This window comes from Octopus sinensis, linkage group LG9 (assembly GCF_006345805.1).
Source record: "Octopus sinensis linkage group LG9, ASM634580v1, whole genome shotgun sequence".
Classification (NCBI taxonomy): Eukaryota; Metazoa; Mollusca; class Cephalopoda; order Octopoda; family Octopodidae; genus Octopus; species Octopus sinensis.
Window position 1 is genome coordinate 100,731,432 of NC_043005.1, and position 15,113 is coordinate 100,746,544.

General features: G+C 35.8%; 1 protein-coding gene across 1 annotated transcript in view; it reads right to left on the minus strand.

Moving 5' to 3' along the window:
• The window catches only part of LOC115215496 (cytosolic carboxypeptidase 6-like), a 538,012-nt gene that overhangs the window by 154,260 nt on the left and 368,639 nt on the right, over positions 1–15,113 (minus strand). The gene's annotated exons all lie outside the window — the stretch shown is intronic.

Genomic DNA, 15,113 nt, shown 5'->3' on the forward strand with positions numbered 1-15,113 from the left:
GTCAATATGAACAGAATATTGATATAGTAATATGCTTGTGTGTGTTGTGTGTGTGTGTGTGTGTGCGTATTTATATATGTATGAAGAGATCAATAATTTTGACTTGATGTCTCAGATGGAAGATAAATGACCGACAGGTTTTCTGACTAATGTAGAATATGCTACTTATATTTGTATATTTTATCAAACGTTTTCCATGAAATGCTAATATTTAGACAAGTCAGTAAAACCTGGAATCACCGAAATACTTAGCCAAGAAGACAACAGCAAGGTTTCAAACAACACTGATGACTATTTTCTGTATCAAGCACATGGAGCAGAGACTTATGTCAAATTTGGCCAACAGCAAAATAATTAAAAACACTTGCGGCATGGTTAGAACCACGATTGATTTGCTATAGTTCCTAGCAGACACACACACATGCACAGTTTTGCTGCTCCACCGTCTATCACTCATTGTCCTGACATTTCAGTTTTTCTATAGGACTATGGCATGGCCATACTTTGAGTTTGTATCTCCAGTCTGAAATCCCCAATTTCTCCAGAATATCACTGGAAGTTATCAAGACACATGCAACCAAGCAAGTACCATAAATCCTCGTGTATAATCCGAATTTTTTTCCCAAAATTTAAAGGTCAAAATCCTTAGTGCGTACCATATACGAAGTTAAAAATGAAAAATATCTTCTAAGCAATGTCCGAGTCTCTATTTGCTGTCCAGCAATGTTTATTCAGACGCATTTTGTGATGTAGGGCACGAAAATACCTTAAGCTAAGCCTGAAAGCAATGAAGTCTTAAAAGAATCATCCATAACTTGCAGTAAGCAACATTTATTAAACGTTATTACTGTTATTTCTTTATTTTCTGCAAGTAAAATGCACAAAATGCTACATGTTTGCATTATGTTATATGTACAATAATAATAAAGGACGTTACAGTATACAGTTTTACAAACCATGGACGTTATATAGACCTCCTTGGCTCAAGTTAGAGAAGGGGTGCGTATTATACACAAGGTTTAGGTTTTTCAGAGGTACAGTCCCTAAAAATCCCCTGCGTATTATACTCAAGGGCAGACTATACTCAAGGATTTACAGTACTCTCCATCAGTTACAGTATTCTGAACATCCTCCTTCTCTGCACATCATCACACTAAATCTTTTAATAATTAGCAGCTGATTAGGTAGGACCTCACATGATTATCGACCATCTTTCAAACAATAACTTAGTCCACCTTTTCTTAATCCAATATCTCCATCACCCATTGAAATGCTTATAAAATCAAAGACAGTCCAGCATCCATAACTTTCAGAACAATTCTTTCATGTCCAGAAGTGTTGAACCATGGAGTAAACTACAAGTGTTGGTTGATGGCTGTCAGGAACACTGAATCCTTCAAAAATTCTAAGCTCCCTAAAATTTGTCAATTCTAATCTTGATGCACGACTGCAACCTTTCCTCTTTATTACTCCTTTACCGGTCACTTTTTGTGCTTAATCCTGTCTACTCTGCATGTATTTCTAGCTTTCATTGCTGTCTTTCTTTATTTGACTTACAGCTGCTTTCTATCCCCTATTTTATCTCATCATCATCATCATCATCATAGTTTAACATCCGCTTTCCATGCGAGTATGGGTTGGATGATTTGACTGAGAAACTGGCAAACCAGATGGCTGCGTCAGTGTCCAATCTGATCTGGCAGTGTTTCTACGGCTGGATGCCCTTCCTAACGCCAACCACTCCAAGAGTGTCGTGGGTGCTTCTAAAGAGCCACCAGCACGAGGGCCAGTCTGGTGGTACTGGCAATGGCCATGCTTGAAAATGGTGTTTTTTACATGCCACCTGCACAGGAGTTGATCCTCGCTCGACTGTTTTGTTCACGTGCCACCAGTACAAGTGCCAGTAAGGCGACGCTGACAATGATCATGCTCAAATGGTGCTCTTCACATGCCAGACAGCTGCTCTGGCAGTGATCCCGTTTGGATGGAGCTGTTAGCGCTCCACTGGCATGGGTGCCAGTCATCGAATTTGGTTCAATTTCGATTTCACTTGCCCCAACAGGTCTTCGCAAGCAGAGTTTAGTGTCCAATGAAGGAAGGTTCGCATGGATGTCAGTCGACGAATTTGGTTCGATTTTGAATTCAATTTCGATTTCACTTGCCTCAACAGGTCTTCGCAAGCAGAGATGCATAAGTGGGCTGGGTACCTTCTGGTAAAGGCCATGGGTTATGGTCACACTTGTTCTGCTGGGTCTTCTCACGCACAGCATATTTTCAAAGGTCTCGGTTGCTAGTCATTGCTTCGGTGAGGCCCAATGTTTGAAGATCATGCTTCACCACCTCGTCCCAGGTTTTCCTGGGTCTACCTCTTCCATCTACTCCCAACAAATTGAATACACCTTAGTATTGTATACAATAAGCTCATTAATAATTATTATATAGAACTGTGTGATGGTAATGTGTTGGTCATGATGTTAGGGAAGATCTTTAAAGATCATGTTGCATTTTCTATACAGAAAGTATTTTACTGAACTTCAATGTTCAGTAATTGGTGTGAAATAATCACAGCAGAAGTTCATGTAATTTCAAGAATTTATAGACTTATCAAACCAATATAAATAAAAGGAAATCAAATATGAAAATACTATCAGTTATGGACAGGAAACACTACAGAGCCTCATTGGTGTGTTGCAATCTCTCACTAACAATTATGTATTGAGAAGTTATTGATGTATTTAATTTTTCAATTCATTAAACTTCATCTCTTGTGCATCCATAGCTTACATCAAACACCATGAATTGAGTTTATGCCTTCTCCTTTTCTACATAAGGTAATCTTGTATTTTACTCACCCAGATATAAAGCAACTCTGCAACCCTCTCCAATAGTTCCCCTTATTCATATTCTTGATTCACTTAATCTACCATACTTCTGTCAACTTGAATAGCTGATCCCTCTATTAGGTTAGTATGAGGTAATCCCTACTCATTTCATGCATTCTTCATATGCAGCACCCTTTTATAATAGAACTTCAATCCAGTTTCTTTTACTCTGATCCTACTATAACAATGCTCTAGCTAACAGTGGATTCAAAGATAAGATAATTCCATCCACACACACATACATGTGTGTGTGTGTATATATATATATATATATATATATATATACATATATACAATGAGATTGTCTCAGTTTCCATTTATTAAATCCACTAACAAGGCTTTGGTTAACCTAGGGTTATATTAGAAGACACTTGTCCACTTGAACCCAGAACCTTATGGTTGAGAAGTAAACTTTTTACAACATAGCTGTACCTGCACCTAAGAACATAGATTTTAAAATAATGGTGATATATATATTTCAATAGACACATACATGCGTGTATACATACATACATGCATGCATGCATGCATGCATACATACATACATACATACATGCATATATAAATATATATATTAAACACTCACATGAAATAAAACGGCTCTTGAAACTGGCTCAATCATCACTGGCAAATAGTCACATGCACACAGACACACACACATCTTACTTTGTAATGACAATTAAAATTGTAGTAATTTCTAATTCCATAACAACTCTAATGTATGCATGTATGCATATATATATATATACATACATGGAGCTGAATTCATGATACATACGGTATTAATAATGTATAATGTTATTAACTTTAAACTATTGAACTTCAGTGCAATGGATATTGTGCCTAACATCAAAATATTAGTAAGTCACTGAATCATGCATTCAGTTTCTTCCATTAAATTAGCAGTTTAATAATGAAATCAATTCATTTTCATATTTAATATAGTTTTTTGTCTCAGAAACATTGCCTATCTTGCTTAGCAAGCTGATTCACTCCTGATGGCTACATGACTCATCATCATCATTGTTTAATGTTTGCTTTCCATGCTGGCATGGGTTGGACAGCTTGGCTGGAACTGGCAAGCCTAGGGGCTGCACTGCATTCCATAGTTTGTTTGGGCTTGGGGTCTATGGCTGGAGGCCCTTCCTAATCCCAACCACTCCACAGAGTGTACTGGGTGCTTTTTGCATCACCAGTGTTTTCTACATGGCACCATCATCAGTGCTCTTTATGTGACACCTTGGCTTTAAGATCTCAATTCTGTTGTGGTGGGCAGGTCTTCTTGAGTGCTTATATATACACATACACACATCACTCACTGTATCAAAATGTTTACTGTTGTATTAAACCACTTTAATAAAACTACCACTACAACAAAAACAAGCATTATAAGATATATTACAACTACAAAACAACTGTTATTATACAGAGAGGATTATAATCAAACAGTAGACTAGGTAGGTTGTGTTATAGAAAAATGCCTATTATTTAACGCTAAGTAAAGAACTTAAAACAATCACTTAATCATCAATAGTTAGATAATAACATTCAGAATAAAATTTATTTCTTTAATTTGATAATGCACAATTAGATTTCCAATTAGATTCAGAGAAAATAAAGAAATAAAATCTACAAAAAAAAGGACATTAATTTCAATAAATACACTCTAATGGTTTTTCTAATTATAATAATTTTAATTATAGAGTAAATTATTAGATATTGCCTTCCTTATTTTAAGCTTCCTGAAGGAAACAGATATTTGAAAGTCAATTTAAGAAGTATTTCATTCAACATGTTTTTGTTTGTTTTTCTTTTTTTAACTGAAGTTGACCAGATACAACACTATCAAACTACATGAAATATGACACAGTTATTATATATTTTGAGAAGAATGTGTATTTTTTAGAGAGAGAGGGAGAGGGACAGGGACAGAGAGAGAGAGAGAGAGGGAGAGAGAGAGAGAGCAATGCAGGCAGAGGTCAGAGAGTGAAAGTGAGAGACAAGTGTAAACAAGTAAAATGTGAGATAAGTGATATCTTCCTCTCTCATTGGTGAACATAGAGAGCAGGTTACTATTTACTTTGCAAGCCACGGGTAAATGTGATTTCATTTCTATTGCAAAAACCCAATGCATTGGGTCTGATGTTTAATAATTTATCATTGGTCCTTATACTAATTTCACAATATATTAACTATGTGTTTTTTAACATGTTTCGTGAATAACACCACTTTTGGAATGTGACATAGTCACTGTTACATATGATTATGTATGCATCAGCAAAGGTAGTGAGCAAACAGAATCATTAGGCGGAGAGCTGGCAGAAACGTTAGCCTGCCAGGTGAAATGTTTTGCGGTATTTCGTCTGCTGTTACATTCTGAGTTCAAATTCCGCTGAGGTCGACTTTCCCCTTCATCCTTTCAGGGTCGATAAATTAAGTACCAGTTGCACACTGGGGTCAATGTAATCGGCTTAATCCCTTTGTCTATCCTTGTTTGTCCTCTTTGTGCTTAGCCCCTTGAGGGTAGTAAAGAAATAGATATTTTGTCTGCCATTACGTTCTGAGTTCAAATTCCACCGAGGTCGACTTTGCCTTTCATTCTTTCAGAGTCGATAAATTAAGTACCACTTACGTACTGGGGTCGATGTAATCGACTTAATCCGTTTGTCTGTCCTTGTTTGTCCCCTCTGTGTTTAGCCCCTTGTGGGCAATAAAGAAATAAGAATTGTTAGTGTGCTGGATGAAATGCTTAACAGCATTTCAGCAGTCAGTGTGTTCTGAGTTCAAATTTCACCAAGGTCAACTTTGCCTTTCATCCTTTCAGGGTCGATAAAATAAGTACCATTGAAACATTGGGGTCAATGTAATTGACTCATTCACTCCCCTAAAAAAAAGCTGCCTTTGTGGCAAAATTTGAAGCCATTATATATACATCAGAATATATTTGGATTTATGCCATGAGAATACATCAGTTTCCCTCTTACACATACACATACATATAGATATATACATACATACACATGTGTAGACACACATGTACGCAAGCACTCACACGTACAGGCTAAAGCACAGATGTACTTGTCTCACTTGAAATCCTTGTTTACAGCTGCTTCAACAAAATATGGATCAAATGCATTCATTTAAAAAAACTGGAAGACATGGATATAAACAATGATTACATAATATTGATTCATGGAAAGCAAAAGCTTTAGTCATATCTTCATGTCTGAATGAATAAATTTCTTGAAGAAAAACTTGGGTGAATTCACCTAAATTCAGACCTAGACTGTTTGGTAGGAGGGGTACATATCTTCATAGGAGGAAGTTCCACTAGACATGCAAATATAAATGGTAAAGATAACTATCTTTATATCTTTGTTGATATAATAAATTTTTTTGAAAGTATACAAGATACATATGTACATTCATAGATACATAGAAAAATACATCCATCCATATATATACATATATATATATATGCATATAGGAATGTGTGTATATATATATATATATATATGTGTGTGTGTGTGTATGTATATAAATTAGAGATAAAACCACTATTATGCAACTCAAACAGTGAAAGACATAAACCAAAACATAAATAACAAATAATATATATTTTTATAAAACATATAACTTTTAAATAAATAAATAAACAGATAAATATATATATATATATATATATATATATTTGTCTGTCTATATATATATATAAATAAATAAGGATAAGATCTTTATTTAAATACTGATCTTATCAGGTGGCCAGCATGGGAATAAAAACTTTCAAAGGTAATTATTATTATTAAAATTATAACTTAGGGCATCTAAGAGACACCACCACGCTAGAAATAGCAGCCAAAACTTGACTCTAAAACCACATTAAATGTCTGTCTTCTCTCCTGGTGCTGTATGAACATTTAATGTGGTTTTAGAGTCAAGGTTTGGCTGCTATTTCCAGCGTGGTGGTGTCTCTTAGATGCTCTAAATTATACCATCTATATCTATATATATCTATCTATCTATAAATATATATATAAATTAAATTAGAGATAAAACCACTATTAGGCAACTCAACCAGTTATAGACATAAACCAAAACATAAAAAACAAAACAATAAATATAATTAATATAATATACAATATATATATAAAATATAAAATTTAAATTATTAAAATTTAAAATTTTTAAATTTATATTTATAAATTTTTATATTTTTACATTCTTAAATTTTTTAATTCTTAAATTTTTTAATTCTTAAATTTTTTAATTCTTAAATTTTTAAACTTTTAAATTCTTTTTTTTTAACTAACCAAAACATATAAAAAAGTTAAATATAATATGATAAGTAATAAGTATAATTAAAATTATAACTTAGGGCATCTAAGAGACACCACCACGCTGGAAATAGCAGCCAAAACTATATATTCCATCTTTGAACTTCTCTGCATTAAGACCTGAAATGTAAGATCTTCCTCTACTCTGATGAAGGAAGCACATCTCATCCTATGTTAAATGCATCCATACGGCCATAATTAGTGATTGACTAAATCTACTAGCATTATTACAGATCACTGAGCCCCAAGAAACAGATGTTGGAAATTTTTCTGTCAGTTGTACTCTGTTTAAGTTGGACCTATTTACATAAATATGAATATATATATATCTATACATATAAATTGATCATTCATCATCTGAAAGCTTCCACATTTTGATTTCTCTTGTTTTGCATATATACATACATATTTTTATTCAATGTACTTAATAAATTTAATATATATGATGTGTCTAATTTGCTTACCCTAGTAATCACCTCTCTCTCTCTCTCTCTCTCTCTCTATATATTATATATATATATATATATATATATATATATATATGTCTATGTGTATATATATATATGTGTGTGTGTGTGTATATATGTGTATGTATATATATATATATATATATATATATATATATATATATATGTATGTATATGTATATATACATATACATACATACATACCTATTTCTTTATTACCCACAAGGGGCTAAACACCGAGGGGACAAACAAGGACAGACATAGGTATTAAGTTGATTACATCGACCCCAGTGCATAACTGGTACTTAATTTATCGACCCCGAAAGGATGAAAGACAAAGTCGACCTCGGCAGAATTTGAACTCACAACATAACGCAGACGAAATACCGCTAAGCATGTCGCCCGGCGTGCTAACGATTCTGTTTACCTACCAGCATGCACACATGCACACACACGCATATGCACACACACACACACACACAAATTTTTTCCAAATGAGAGTAGCAGTACGTCAAACTCTTTCATTCATCAAATGCTAACTATTAAAGAAAGGTTAATGAAGGTGTAGTAACACCATCTGGTGATGCTCCAGCATGATCACAGCTCTTGAGCTGAAATTATTTAAAGAGTAAAAGAACACATAAAGGGAGAGCCCCTGGAAGAGATCTAATGGTTGGATACTTGTATAAGATGCTGACCTTCTACAGAAAACCAGTGATGTGTGTATTCAGAAGAACTATGGAAAGGAGAGCAAGGACGACTCTTGTAGCCAAGAAAGAAACCATTGAGTCAGCAGAAACCTTTAGGTTCATTGCTTTGCCTAAGCTAAATGTAAATACATTATAAAAGCTACCTCAACTAATTCCTCAAGGATCATCATGAGTGGGAAGAAGGGAGCATGGGGTAGCACTGTCTGAAGGTGTAAGGAAACTCGGCAGCTGCCCGAGGGTGGAGTCAGGGCTCATATGCCTTGGGGCCCAGTTCTGATTCATGTATTTTGTGGCTTGCTGTCAATAAGTAATTACTGTAGGACCCACTGGATTGATTTGCTGAAGGGTCTATCCTGTTGCTAAGATTCCTCTGGTTGGAGATATACCAAAGAACTTTTGATAGACAAAGGGGTATTGACCAAAGTAAAAAACACTACAGAAACCTTGCAACAGCATGGCTTGATTACAGGAAAGTATTTGACTCTATTCCCCACTCGTGGTCACTGAGGTCTTTGCACTTGGCAAAAGTACCTGCCACCTTAGATGCTGCCACTGAGAGGCTTACAAACACCTGCTCAACAATCCTCAGAATTACAACTGAGAGTATAAAAAACATATCCAATGTGATAAATATTTGAAAGGAAATATCCAGAGAAGCTAACTTTCCTGCATTTCTGTTTATTTAGGTATTAAATCTGTTATTATTTCTTTTACAAAATTCCAGTGGCTACATGCTGGAAGCTGCAACTGCTAAAGATATCAATGTAACCTGTAATTTCTTTGTAGATGACCTGAAGTGCTATGCTAAGATGTTTACAATGCCAAAAACCAGTTGGAGTTAATAACATTTTCTGCTGACACATGAAAGGAATTTGGCCAAAGGAAGTGTTTGTATTTCATTGTTGAACAAATAAAATCAGTCTCCCAAGCCTAGAACCTGTGCATCAAAAGTCGTTTTGTATCAACTGTTTAACACAAAAAAATGCTACAAATACCAAGGCATTAATGAAAATTTATCATATGCCGTTGCTGTGAAAATGATCAGACTTAGAAAATTATGACTATTGGAGCTCTCCTCCTACAACAAGACAATATCCCACGGTGTCTTTGCAGTACCAGTGTTGAAAGCAACATTTGGGATATTTCACTGATCTGAAGAAGAGGTCCAATCCATAGATATTAAAACCAACCAGCTTCTAGCATCAACTGGATACTTCCACAGAAAGAGTAATATCAATAGGAGAGACAAATGACATAGAAGACTCAGATCAATGCTGACAGTCTTCAAATGTTGCATTAACATCATAATAAATATTATTAACATTTAAAAAATGCTTTATTTATCCTAACATATGAGTGTGATCATTGACAGAGCAGCTAACTGGCTTCCGTGCCAGTGGCACATAAAAGGCACCATTTGAGTGTGGTCATACCAGCATCGCCTTACTGGCACTTGTGCCCCGTGCTAGTAGGGTGCTAAGAGCACCATCCGAGCATGATCGTTGCCAGAGCGGTTGCCTGGTCTCCGTGCCGGTGGCACGTAAATGACACCATTCGAGCGTGATTGTTACCAGCATCACCTTACTGGCACCTGTGCCGGTGGCACGTAAAAGCACCCACTACACTTTCAGAGTGGTTGGCATTAGGAAGGGCATCCAGTTGTAGAAACTCTGCAAAATCAAGATTGAATCCTGGTGCAGCTATCTAGTTCGCCAGCCCTCAGTCAAATCATCCAACCCATGCTAGCATGGAAAGCAGACGTTAAACGATGATGACGATGATGATGATGAATAAATCCTAGGCCAGAACTGTCCAAAAATTAAATAACACAAAATTCTTTATACTAATTCTGAGTTCACTATGTAACATGCGTGTTAAACAATTCTTCATGAAATTCTTATTTCCTACTCCTTCAATTGAATTTTCCTTAGAAGCTCAATAAATGTCAATATTGCCAAGACTGTTATTCAGTTTAGCCTTCAATCTTTTCTTGTCCAGATCAATTGATCATATATGACCATCCATCAAGTCAATACCAATCCAAGGTTTATATAGATTAAGCTACTAGAATATTCAGAGTTATCTTCATTATGCTACACAATTATTTCTGCCCATGAAGTCTACCTCACCCTATATCAGACCTGATCCAGCAGACCAAGAAGCAAAGGCTCACCAGCACTGACCATCTTGTTTTTTTTTATTCAGACACAGTGAATATAGGACTACATTATCTACTGTGGCTATTCTTTGATGGGAGAGTGAGATTTGAGGGAGATGTGACTGTTATTTCAAGGAGATTAAGTAGCAACTTAGAGAACACCTCATTACCCTGAATCAGATTGGATTTAGTAGACATGATCAAAATAAATTCCAAACATGACAGTCCTGTCCACTTTTGTATTTTAGGCACAGTGTGTCTAGGGTCACATCATCCAATGTATCCAGCCTTTAAGATGTTCGAGTTGTGATTTTAGTGCAAGTTGGCTGCTATTTCTAGCAAACAGAGCAAGCAAATGATCATCCTCATCAGCTTGATTACAACATCACTGTTTGTAGAAATCTAATGCTAGGGTGGCCAGTGAGATATCGCAATGATAGCTATATTAGTCAATGAGGGATTCCAATGACAGCCACTTCAACCAGTCAGAGATCCCAAAGACAATAACCTTAGCCAGTGAGATATCCCAAAGACAGCTACTTTAACCAGTGAGATATCCTGATGTTAGCCATAATAGTCAGTGAGATATTCCAGTGTCAGCTACTTTAGCCAGTGAGATATTGAAGGGACAGCTAATTTAGCCAGTGAGCCATCCCAGTGAAAGCTATATCAATCAGTGAGATATCCCCAAAACAGCTATACAAGCCAGTGAGATATCCCAAAAAGCAGCTATATTAGTTAATGAGATATCACAAACAGCTAAATTAATGTTGCAGCACGAAGTTATACCACCTTATATCAATAGTTTTATAGCCATTCAAGGTAATAACACTTACGCCATAAAACAGTAAGATAAGTATTTAGCATAAGTTAGGAAAGAGATGTTAACAGCAAGAGTTTATTGAAAGAAATATCAGTTAAAACACAGAGATACAACAATTGATATCACATATTTACTACAGAAATAAATTAACAGTAGCAGCAGTGACAGCGGAAACTATTCATTGCTTCCATAGTTTTATCCAAAGTTCTGTTAGAAACACTTTGGTCGTATCAAGCTTTCTTCTTTCTAATTTATGTTTCTTCATAAAAATTGGAAGTTAAGCATTTAGCTAGCAATAATTCTTAATCTGCTGCAGAATTAGACCAGTTTAGGTTATTTAGCTTGTTGCTTTGTATTTTTGTATTCTATCAATCATTCTATGTATGTACATACTTATCTATCTATCTATCTATCTATCTATCTATCTATCTATCTATCTATCCATCCATCTGTCTGTCTTTCTATCAGTCTTTCTATCAGTCTATCCATTTATCTACTTCTTTGTTCTCCAATTCAACAGCTTAAAACACTGTAAACAATGTCTTCGATGCCATTACCAAGATTACATCTACCAGAATTGATCAAGCATGGATTATTTCCGCAGCATTTCAACAAATTACATGTGAATCTCAGCTTACAGTGAACATGTAAGTAGCTTGTGGATCTATCACTTTAGTTTCCACTACACAACACACACACCTATTCTTCTACATAAATACACACACACACACAACACACACACACACACACACACACACATATTTACAAACAGGTATACGTATAAAACCTAATATGCATGTATAATATATACATTAATACAAAGATGTACATACATACGCACTAGTTTACGCATAAGTGTACATTAATATGTATCGATACACACACACACACACACACGCACACACACACATGCACACACACACACACCACATAATCCTCAAGATTGAATCTAACTGTTGTATAGTGAAGATTTGTAAAACATTCAAAACTTCCTTTAATTTTACCACAGCAGAATATAAACATTCAATGATTAAATACATTCAAACTCTCTTTCTCACACACACACACACACACACAAACACACACGCTTACATACACACACAATCAACCCTTGAAAGGGACATCAAGTCACCCCTTCACTAACAGATTGAAGACAGCACAAACAAGTTAGTGGTGAACCCTAGAGTAGCTAGGTGGGGGTGGTAGGGGCGGCACTTTTAAAGCGGCACCACTTTTGGGTCTGCTGTAGGCAATATGTGTTTTTTTGTGGGGTCTGGGGTGGCAAACGGAAGGGCCGTCTCTGGTGGCACACAATCTAGCTATGCTGGTGGTGGTGATATCTCTGTAAACTGGAAATATAACAGAAGGGATCATCATCATCATCATCGTTTAACGTCCGCTTTCCATGCTAGCATTGGTTGCACGATTTTGACTGAGGGCTGGTGAACCAGATGGCTGCACCAGGCTCCAATCTTGATTTGGCAGAGTTTCTACAGCTGGATGTCCTTCATAATGCCAAGGGATGTCTGAGGGAAAAACCTTGTGCACATTCAATAGCAGAATGGGAATGTTACTCAAAGAAATATCACAGTGCTTGGGCAAGCCAATATCTGCAGCACTGAAACCTTGACTACCTAACACCCATTTCAAAGTTTGGGCCAAGATATGTGAATGACAGTGGAGGAGCAATGGCCCAGTGGTTAGGGCAGTGGACTCGCGGTTAGAGGATCATGGTTTTGATTCCCAGACCGGGCATTGTGTGTGTTTATTGAGTGAAAATACCTAAAGCCCCATGAGGTAGTGTCGACCCTTGTACTCTTTCACCCCAACTTTCTCTCACTCTTTCTTCCTGTACTTGAGTAATGCAGCTGGGGTGGGGGGAATACATACACCACAGAAACCAGGCCCATGAGCCAGGCTAGGCTTGAAAAATGCACGGAAAGAAATGTGAATGACATAGGGCTGGTTGTTGAAAAAAATTGCTTCTTGCACCGAGCTGAATAACTGAAAGTACATGTAAGACAGAGATGTTTTTATGGATATGAAATGTTAGTAAAGAATGCCAGGTAGTATGATTTACTTAGGGGCATGCCTTATGATAAGGAAGATTATGGTGTGGTAAAACCAAACACTGATGCATACCAGAACTGATAGGAGTCTCAAAAATATATTTCTTTATTGCCCACAAGGGGCTAAACATAGCGTGGACAAACAAGGACAAACAAAGGGATTAAGTCTATTACATCGACTCCAGTGCATAACTGGTACTTTATTTATCGACCCCGAAAGGATGAAAGGCAGAGTCGACCTCGGTGGAATTTGAACTAACAACGTAATGACAGATGAAATACAGCAACGCATTTTGCCTGGCATGCTAACGATTCTGCCAGCTCAAAATTACCCCTCCTTGAAACAAGATATTAGTAGAGCCCATAGCCAGGTCGTTTTTCTTGGGGAAAGGTCAAAGTTAAAGGCTTTACCAATGTCAAGACAATACAACAGTCAATTGAAGTGTAATGTAGATGAGAAAATTTCCAGTAAATTTGGCTCTAAAGGGAACATAGAAATTGAAGAAGGGTGAGTCTATAACAGTCTCCATTATTTTTGAGATACCGTAATCACTCACCATATCGTGGTTCACCCATTATGCTCTGAGTACATCATAGATTTTTCTGGTTAATATATGTAAATTTATATTGTGGATTCCTCAGTATATTGCAGGTTTCTGCAGCCGATAGGTATTTATATTTTTTTAGACTTTAATTATTTCTGTGGTAAGCTAAGCATTTTCACACCTAAAAATTACTAAATTACTAAATGAAAACGTAGTACAGTACTGCACTGTATAATACATTAATTAAAATATATTAAAAGAAAATATGGAGTGTACAATAGATGAGTAAACAAAAAATTGCACATGCTGTATGGAAAACGAAACTTGGGAGGTGAATGTGTGGTGTTGCTTTGCAATTATAATAAATACTAGCAGTATCGCCTGGTTTTTGCTCGGGTTTGTTTCGACGCTTTAGAATTGGAATTTTTGAAAAGTAAAAATGTTGCATTATGTTATTCTCTTTAAGTGAACATTTTTCTGGTTGAAATACACCGAAAAATGGCGACACAGCAGTAAAAAAATCATAAAAAATAGGGATTTTCATAGAAAAAAAGCACCTTTTTGATGTAAATAATTTTTGGTGTCAACATGGTTCGATTTGAATTTTTTCTTCTACAGAAAGAAGAGCAAGCCTTCTTCTATCATACTCTCAATTTTGGTCAACTTGCGCTGCAGGGTCTCAGAGGAGACAGTATTAGTTGAAGGCTACCAAACCTGCCACACACAGACAACTTCAGCTTTATATATATATATAGATAAATATATACAAATTATAAAAATAATCATAAAAAATATACAGTACAGACTGTTTCTAGTTAGCAGATTTTCACCTATCGTAGGGGGTTTTAGAACATAACACTCATGGTAGTTGAGGGATTACTGTATTAGGAATGAGGCTGGTTGACAAATTGTTAACAGGACTAAAGATATTGCTCTTCTTGAGAATAAGACTTTTTGTCTAATTAAGTAGGTTCTGTAAGATAGAAGCTATTATCTAAATACATGTACAGAAATATACACACATATTTATAAATATACACTTGAACAAATGCACATTCATATACAGATACTTATACACACTATGTATATAGAGATATGATTAAAGTTCATGCAACTTTCAAGAGA